General features: G+C 55.3%; 1 pseudogene; it reads right to left on the reverse strand.

Annotated features, from left to right (window-relative positions):
* Positions 1–3034: 3034 nt before the first annotated feature.
* LOC136454469 (endoglucanase 16-like) lies at positions 3035–7126 on the reverse strand (annotated as a pseudogene).
* Between the last annotated feature and the right edge of the window lie 683 nt (positions 7127–7809).

Raw genomic sequence — 7809 nt, forward strand, 5'->3', positions numbered from 1 at the left:
ATGCAAATAAGTTTGCCCCTCTTGATAGTACGGCCATCTATCCTAAACCTGGTCATAAACTTCTCTACACACCTATGACCGGTGAAATGAAATGCCCTAGGTTATACCTTTGTCTTGCGCATTCCATTCCATCTCCTCCAATGTCGATGCAACACATGCACCAACACGATCAACAATGATATGATCCACTTCATATCATCACGTGATCATATTGGTTCATCGATCTTGACTTCACTTGCTTTTCACCGTTGCCTTCGTCCATCGGCGCCAAGTCTTGCTCAAGCTTCACCGCCACACGGTCCATCGCTCCAAAGCCTCCGACTTGCCCTTCACGCTTGCAACCGGTCCATCAAGCCAAGTCTTGTCTTGATCTTCTCCACCTTTGATCACATGACTTAATGTCATGTCTCATGTGCAATGAGCTCCTTCATCTTCACATGTGTGAGCTTTGCAACATCTCCAAGTCATTTTCACCTTCATGGCATATGTTGCTCACACACATATACCTATGGACCAATTACCTATGTATCTCACATAAACACAATTAGTCCACCTAGGTTGTCACTCAATTACCAAAACCACACAAGGACCTTTCATGTGGTCCTCATCTTGTGTTGGTTGTGTGGCACCCTATTGAGGGTTTGGTGTGTGATGCCAATTAGCGCGTGAACCTCCAAGTGAGTGAATCACCACAACGAGGACTAGCTTACCGGCAAGCAAGTAAACATCGGTAAAAAATCATTGTGTCATCATTTGATTTCGAGGTGATTGGTCTTCATTGGTATTCAATTCTTGTGATTGATTGGTTCATTCCTCGACTCAGCGGTATAACCTTCTTGCTCTCTCTCTTTATATTACCGCAAACTAGTTGTCAAGCTCTTTAGTGTAGCTAGTCATGAGAGCTTGTTAGTTTGGTTAGTGTGGCTCTTTAGTTAGCCTTTGAGAGCACACTAACTTAGTATAGTAACATAGCCATTATGTGGATAGAGACTATAAGAAACTAGAATTGTGTTAGGTGGCTTGCCTTTTAGTAGGCTAGCACAACACTCACTTCGCCTTATATTTGTCTAACCGGTTTGCTAAGTGTTGTTGTAGAAAATTTTAATAGGCTATTCACCCCCCCTCTAGCCATTAGGACCTTTCACAGGGTCAAACGAATACCCACCAGGAGAGAACGACAACGTCACACAAGGCACCTCGTGCGTGGTCCAGGGCTTCGAGCACGGACGTGATCCCCACGTCGAGGCTCTCCCGCTCCATGCTCTCTGCGGCGTCGTAGAGAGTGAAGAGCGTCGACATCAGATCCTCTGGACTCGCCCACCGGAGCAGGGGCTCGCCCAGCACAGGCAAGTCGCTGCCCACCGACATTAGGGCTAGGGATGGCTCCCCGCCGACCCCGATCGCCATCGACCCTCCTCACCGTGATGTCCCCGCCGGGACACTCCCTCCAGCGACGAAAGGGGTCAGTGGTACGGACGCTGACTCCACTCCTAGCACCACGACCTCTGGGGACCCCTCGGTCGCATCCCCCTCTGTCCAGCCCATGCCAGACGCCGTCACCTGGGCCGCTGATGGTGTGGGTCACGCCAGTTCCTCAGGTGCCGCCACGATACAACCTGGCTATGACCCGCCTGTCACAGCCGCCGCCACCTCCGCCTATGTCGGCGGGGTCCTGACCGGATGCGTCGCGCCCGCCACTATCGGCGCCACGAGCACGGTTGGCAGCGGTATTGCCGCCATCGCTGACTGTTCCGCGACCTCCGAAGGCGTCCCTTGAACCCCCGTGTCCGCCCGTCCCACCGAGGGCACAGGCACCACCATGGGCGGTGCCTGATCGGCCGGCGATGCAGTCACACTAGCGTCGGTCCCGCCCAAAACGGGTGCAATGCCAGCCAATGGCTACCACCTCGCTTGAAGGGCGACACTCTTCTTTGGTGCCAGCGCCAAAGGATTACGCTGCCTCTCGACGCTACAAGGGACGAAAAGCATAAGTCATGATGAAATCTAACCAAAATAGAGAAAAACAGAGGAGCTGATGACTCACCTCAGTGTTGTCGGGCGGTAGATACGTTTGGGTGGCGACCCCCCGACCTTAGCTCCGCCTCATCGGGGCGAGGCCGTTTCGAGCCCGCCCCCTGCTCATGGCTAGAGGGACTCGCTCCCCTTGGATCTTGGGGCACGATGGCAGAGCCACCTGCCTCTGCTAGTACCTCGGGCATGGCGGCAGAGCCGGCCGCCCCTATTGGCTCCTGGGATAGGCTGACAGTACGGCTCATCTTCACGCGGCTCCCTGAACGTGCCCTCCCCTCCATGGAACAGGAAAGGTCTTGACTCCTGCAAGGATGAACTAATACCTATTAGCACATCCTCGTTCTCTAGGTCACCCCACTCGATGTCCTCGACTACCTTGTCATCGTCCTCATCATCATCATCATCGTCGCTGTCGGTGTCCTCCCCTCGCCCCCGCGCCTGCAGCTTCCACCGCTTCTTCTTCCTCTTGTACTCGTTCGCCTTCCTCAGCCGCTCGCCCTTAGCACGATTAGCCGCCCCACACGGACGAATCCCTTGGCAACGGCGCCAGATGATCTGTGAAGATGAGGTCCCTCAGCTGGTCCCGTCCCTCTCAGAGTTAGTATCAAGAGGTCGGGAAATCAATTGAAGAGGAGGTATGAGGAGGGGAAACTTATGAAGACGACATGGCCTGGTTCTGGCCGCATCGGAGGATGTCCTGGGACCGGGTAGACGAAATCGAGAGGGCGCCCGTGTCATCCCATGAAGGCTTCGTCGCCTCCTTAATGTGTTGCGTGACCTCAGAGTCGGGGAGCGCTCCCTCGGCAAGCACTATTCTATCGAATGACGCCTCGGGCGTCATCGCGTACAGCGGGAGCACGCACATCATCAACGGCGCCACCCTCCTTGCATGGTAGGCCCCGATGATGCCTGACCCCTTTAGGCTGCTCTCCCTCAGGATGTGGATGGCGGCGATGTGGTCCCAGATCTTCTTCTTGTCCTTCTCTAGAATGCCCCACTTCCTCTAAGACTCTAGGGCCTCTTCGATCTGGCATTCGGTGAACTCCGACAGAGGGGCGGCGGCGTTGTTCTTGAGGTAGAACCACTGAGAATGCCACCCCTTGTTAGACGTTGACAGCCGCATCGACGGATACTCGCCGACCCGGTTGTTCCGGAGTTGGATGCTGGTGTACCCCATAGGCATGTGCAGGTCCTGCCTACCGCTCTTCTCCCTCTTCTTCTGGAGGGTGATGGCGAAGAAGTACCTCCACAGATTAAAATGGGGGATGATCCCCAGGAATCCCTCGCATAGGGCGATGAACGCCGCTATGTGCTAGATCCCATTGGGGTTGAAATGCTGCAGCTCGATCTTGTAGTAGTGCAGCAGCCCCCGAAGAAATCTGTGGGCAGGGGTCATGAACCCTCGCTCATGGAAGTGGGCGAATGACACTATGTAACCATCGGGCGGTGATGGCAGATCCTCCTCGCCGAGCAGCAGCCACTCCTCGGCCGAGGTTCGCACGCGGAGAAGACCACGACGGACGATGCCCTCCATGCGCTGAAAGGTGATATCAGAATGGCACCACAGATCCATTGGAGGTGGGGATGGTTGGATGCGGGCTCGACGGCGACGGGGAGGCGGAGGCAGGAAACCTAAGCGATTGGCGGCGGCGGTCGTGGCTACGGAGGCAAGGATGCAAGGTATGGAACCCTAGGGGCGAACCCTTTGGTTTTATAGGAGCGACGGATACGAGGAAACCAACCGTCTGCCTGGATCTCCGTGCCTACCACGATCTACCACAACATCCCATCGCGGGACGTTCGTAGGCAATCTCTATCCATTCCCTCGGAAAACTCGTCGGATGTTTCGCCTCTCCGGACAGGACACGACTCGTCGCGGGTAAGAGAAATATGGATCTAAAAGCGTCTCTGTGGCCCGAGTGGGCCAAGGAGTCCGCAGGTCGGCCCATCGACGGGTTCGACAACCGCTCCAGGCACCTCTAGAGTGATAGGTGGAAAGGGATGGGCCCGCTAGCGGCCAGAACCTGGGCGCGCAAGCGCCGCGGGCATCCCAGCTCACGTTCGAGTCTCGACCGGTTACGATCCGTGGTTTTTCCTCGAAGAAAGGCACATATCCATCAGGACCGGTCAAACAGACTCGAGAACTATATGGATCGACCGCTAAGAATCAGGAGTCGATCACCGAACTGACCCAAGTCGGATCCCCGCGAACGGGATGCTGGGGACCCCACTCAGACAAGCCCATTAAACAACTCACCGAATGCCATGATTCGTCCTTAGAGGAAAATCATGGCACGGCTCGGCCCCTCCGTTTTTATAAAAAAACGCTTGAGGGAAAACAATCGCAAAGACGAACCGATCCTCGACCAGGCCCCTGCTACAGGAGGGGGCTCGAGGAAAGGGAATCACCGTCCCCAGGTCACATTGTGGGCGACAATGGAAGGCCAAGGCCTTTAGAGTCCTTCCGTTCGAAAAAGCCTCCGAAGGAGTATTCTAGTTCTCCACAGGCTAGGGGCTACTGTCGGGGACCAATACTAGGGTATCCGAAGAGAAGCTAATAACCATCAACATTGATTCGTCTGAGCAGTCAAGAGCGCGACTACAGCTCCAACCGACCCCTGAGGGCTGGCTCCGACTGGCCTGACACCGAGGCCGTGGGCTTCGCCTCGCCCGACCCCTGAGGGTTGGCTCCGTCTCGCCCGACACCGAGGCCGCGGTCTCCGCCTTGCTCGACCCCTGAGGTGCGGCTCCGCCTCACCCGACACCGAGGTCGTGGGCTCCGTCTCGCCCGACCCCTGAGGGTGGCTCCGCCTGACCCGACACCAAGGCCACAGGCTCTGCCTCGCCCGACTGCCGGTTGAGCATGGCGAACATGTCGACCATGGGCGCCGTGTTGTACGTGCACGCCTCTGTCAGCATGTAGTTCTCCCTCTGGTCCCTGAAGCGGTCCCGTCGGTCGGGCCCGCTGATGATGGCGCCGACGATGACGTTGGGCTTGGCGCCCTTGCGGATGAACCAGTCGTCGAACCCCTGCGTGCAGCCAATGAACTCCTTGCTGTGCTTGTACAGCACGATGGAGGCGGCGCGGTGGTGCACCCTGGCGGGGAACCGGGTGCCGTACCCGACCAGGTAGCTCATCCTGCGCGGGTTGCAGCCCAGCACCTAGTCCACCTGCGCCCGTGCCAGCGCGAACGCCTCGCCGCCCGCGACGCACGTCACGGACTGCTGCTCGCCCCCGCTGGCGGACGACGACGACGAGCAGAGGTAGCCCGAGTAGACGGACAGCAGGAACGCCGCGCTGGTCACGTACTGCATGTTGTTCCACTGCCGCACGTACAGCATCCCGACAGGGCTGCGCTCCACGTTCCCGTCCGCTGCGTTCTTGCCCAGGCACGCGCACACGCAGGGGCAAATTCAACGGTGGGGCGGGGGGCTCGAGCCCCCCGCCCGATACTGGAGTAGTGGAGCCCCCTGGAGCCCCCATGAATTTTTAGATAAAGTTCTATGATATAGGTAAGACTGAGACTTAGATCGAGCAGCAGACGGAGATATACGAAGGATCTGCCCCCTAAAATTTATGGATCCGCAGCTGCGCACACGTAGTGCTCCGCCTTCGCCCTGCTCCAGCGTCTCCCTGTGCCGCGGCGAGTGCTCCCCACTGAGGAGCAGCTGAAATAAATGAACCACGACGACGACACGTAAGCACTTGTACATGTTCCTTTCGTTTTTTTATACAGTATAAATAAAAACAAAAAATATATACGACGACGTATGTACGTACCCTGGCGGCGAGGATCTGGACGCCGGCGTACTTGACGTCCCAGCTGAACTCGGTGATGGCCCAGCCGGTGCCGCCGAAGTCGTCGGCGTTGTCGACGACGTAGTCGGGGACTCGGGGTACCGGGCGCGTCCGGTGGCGCGGTGGAGCCAGAGCGCGGCCCAGAGGAGCTCGTCGTTGTAGCCGCTGACGGAGGCGTAGTAGCTCTTCACCTCCGCGATGCTGCTGTCGTACTTGCGCCGGTACTCGTCGGCGAACTCGAACAGCTGCAAGTACAGCGCATGCAATGAAGCAGGTCAGTTTTGTTTTTTTTTTTGCCGATGGTTCCATCATTATTCGATTGAGCTAGCTTAGCTTCGGTGGGTGATTAGTGCTACTCACTGTTCACACACCATGCCAGTACTAACCAACCGACTAATATTCCAGTAGTGGCCTGGCCTAGCTAGCTGCTAGCTCTGCCTGGACGACTGTCCTGCCACGATCGTTCGATCGATGATTCATTCGTCGTCGTCATCATCATCGCTGCATCGTTGTAATGGTCTTGTTCGGCTCGATGAAACTTGGCTGAAATTGGCTGAAAAGCACTGTTATAGCTGAATTGGTGTGAGAAAAAAAACACTGTTCTGGTAAAAAAAATGCTGAATAATGCCGATTTTGAGGTAAGCCAGAGGCCAATAATGTGACGACATGGCTTGCTGGCTGGCTAGCTTTGCTGGAGATCGATATCATCGATGGATCCCATCACAACGTGACCGAATGGGGTGGTTACGTTGAGCCGCTTAATCAGTAGTTTCTGCTCACCTAACCCAGACAGTAACATGATGCTACGTTGTGATTATTCCTCTTGCCCACGAAATCAACTCGATCCGTGGGACCCCACATGGCAGCCTCTCTTGACCGACAGGACAGCAAGTTTTTTAGACACGCACGCGCACACAGGGTTCAAAGTTCAGACACCCCTTGACCCGACGTCACGCACGGTGACAAGTTGCCACGTGCGGCGGACCGGCTGCTGCACAGGGCTAGCCAGTACACGGCACGGTGTGAAACCAGGAGAAGAAGAAAATCGTGCGGCTCCGACCGGTCAGATTCCGCAGCACGACAAAAAGCTCTGGTCAGTTCTGAGCCAATCGGGGGCGCTGACCGTGCGGTGCGGTGACTAATCCCATCATTAGCATGTGATGGCAGCGGTGATTAATTAAGATCACTGTCATCATCATCAGTAAATAAAGTATGTACCTGCAGCGCGTGGTGGAGGAGGAGGCTGGCGTAGTGGATTTTTTTAACACTTTTTAAAACTAATTTTAAACCTAACATTGTTTTTTTTCAAAACTAACATTTTTTGCTCCGCCTATTTCCCTGGCGCGGCAAAATACCTATGCCACGCTATGCATGGTGGCGCGGCGAGAGGGATGACGTGGTGACGACCGGGACGCTGACCGGTGACGTGGCAGGGTCTGCCGTGCCACCGATTTTGGCGCGGCGCCGCCGCGCCATCCCTCACGGCGCGCAGGAGAGGCTAGGAGAAGTCGACGCCTAGGAGGCCAGGAGAGGACGACGCAACGTCTGCACTCCAGAGACTGCAGACGCTCCTCGTGAGCGCCTCATGGCTAGGTCCACGTGTCAGATCCCGTGTACGTGTCGCCATAAAGAAAGACACATCGTTCGGTCAGATTCCCTGGTGACCATAAATAAGGGGGTGTTTGGTTCTACGAACTAAAATTTAGTCCCTGTCATATCGGATGTTTGGACACTAATTTGGAGTATTAAATATAGACTAATTACAAAGCTAACTGCACAGATTGAGACTAATTTGCGAGACGAATCTATTAAGCCTAATTAGTCCATGATTTGACAATGTGGTGCTACAGTAAATATGTGCTAATGATAAATTAATTAGGCTTAATAGATTCATCTTGTAAATTAGTCTCCATATGTGTAATTAGTTTTATAATTAACTCATGTTTCGTCCTCCTAATTAGCATCCGAACGTCCGATGT

The sequence above is a fragment of the Miscanthus floridulus genome, chromosome 5 (assembly GCF_019320115.1).
Source record: "Miscanthus floridulus cultivar M001 chromosome 5, ASM1932011v1, whole genome shotgun sequence".
Classification (NCBI taxonomy): Eukaryota; Viridiplantae; Streptophyta; class Magnoliopsida; order Poales; family Poaceae; genus Miscanthus; species Miscanthus floridulus.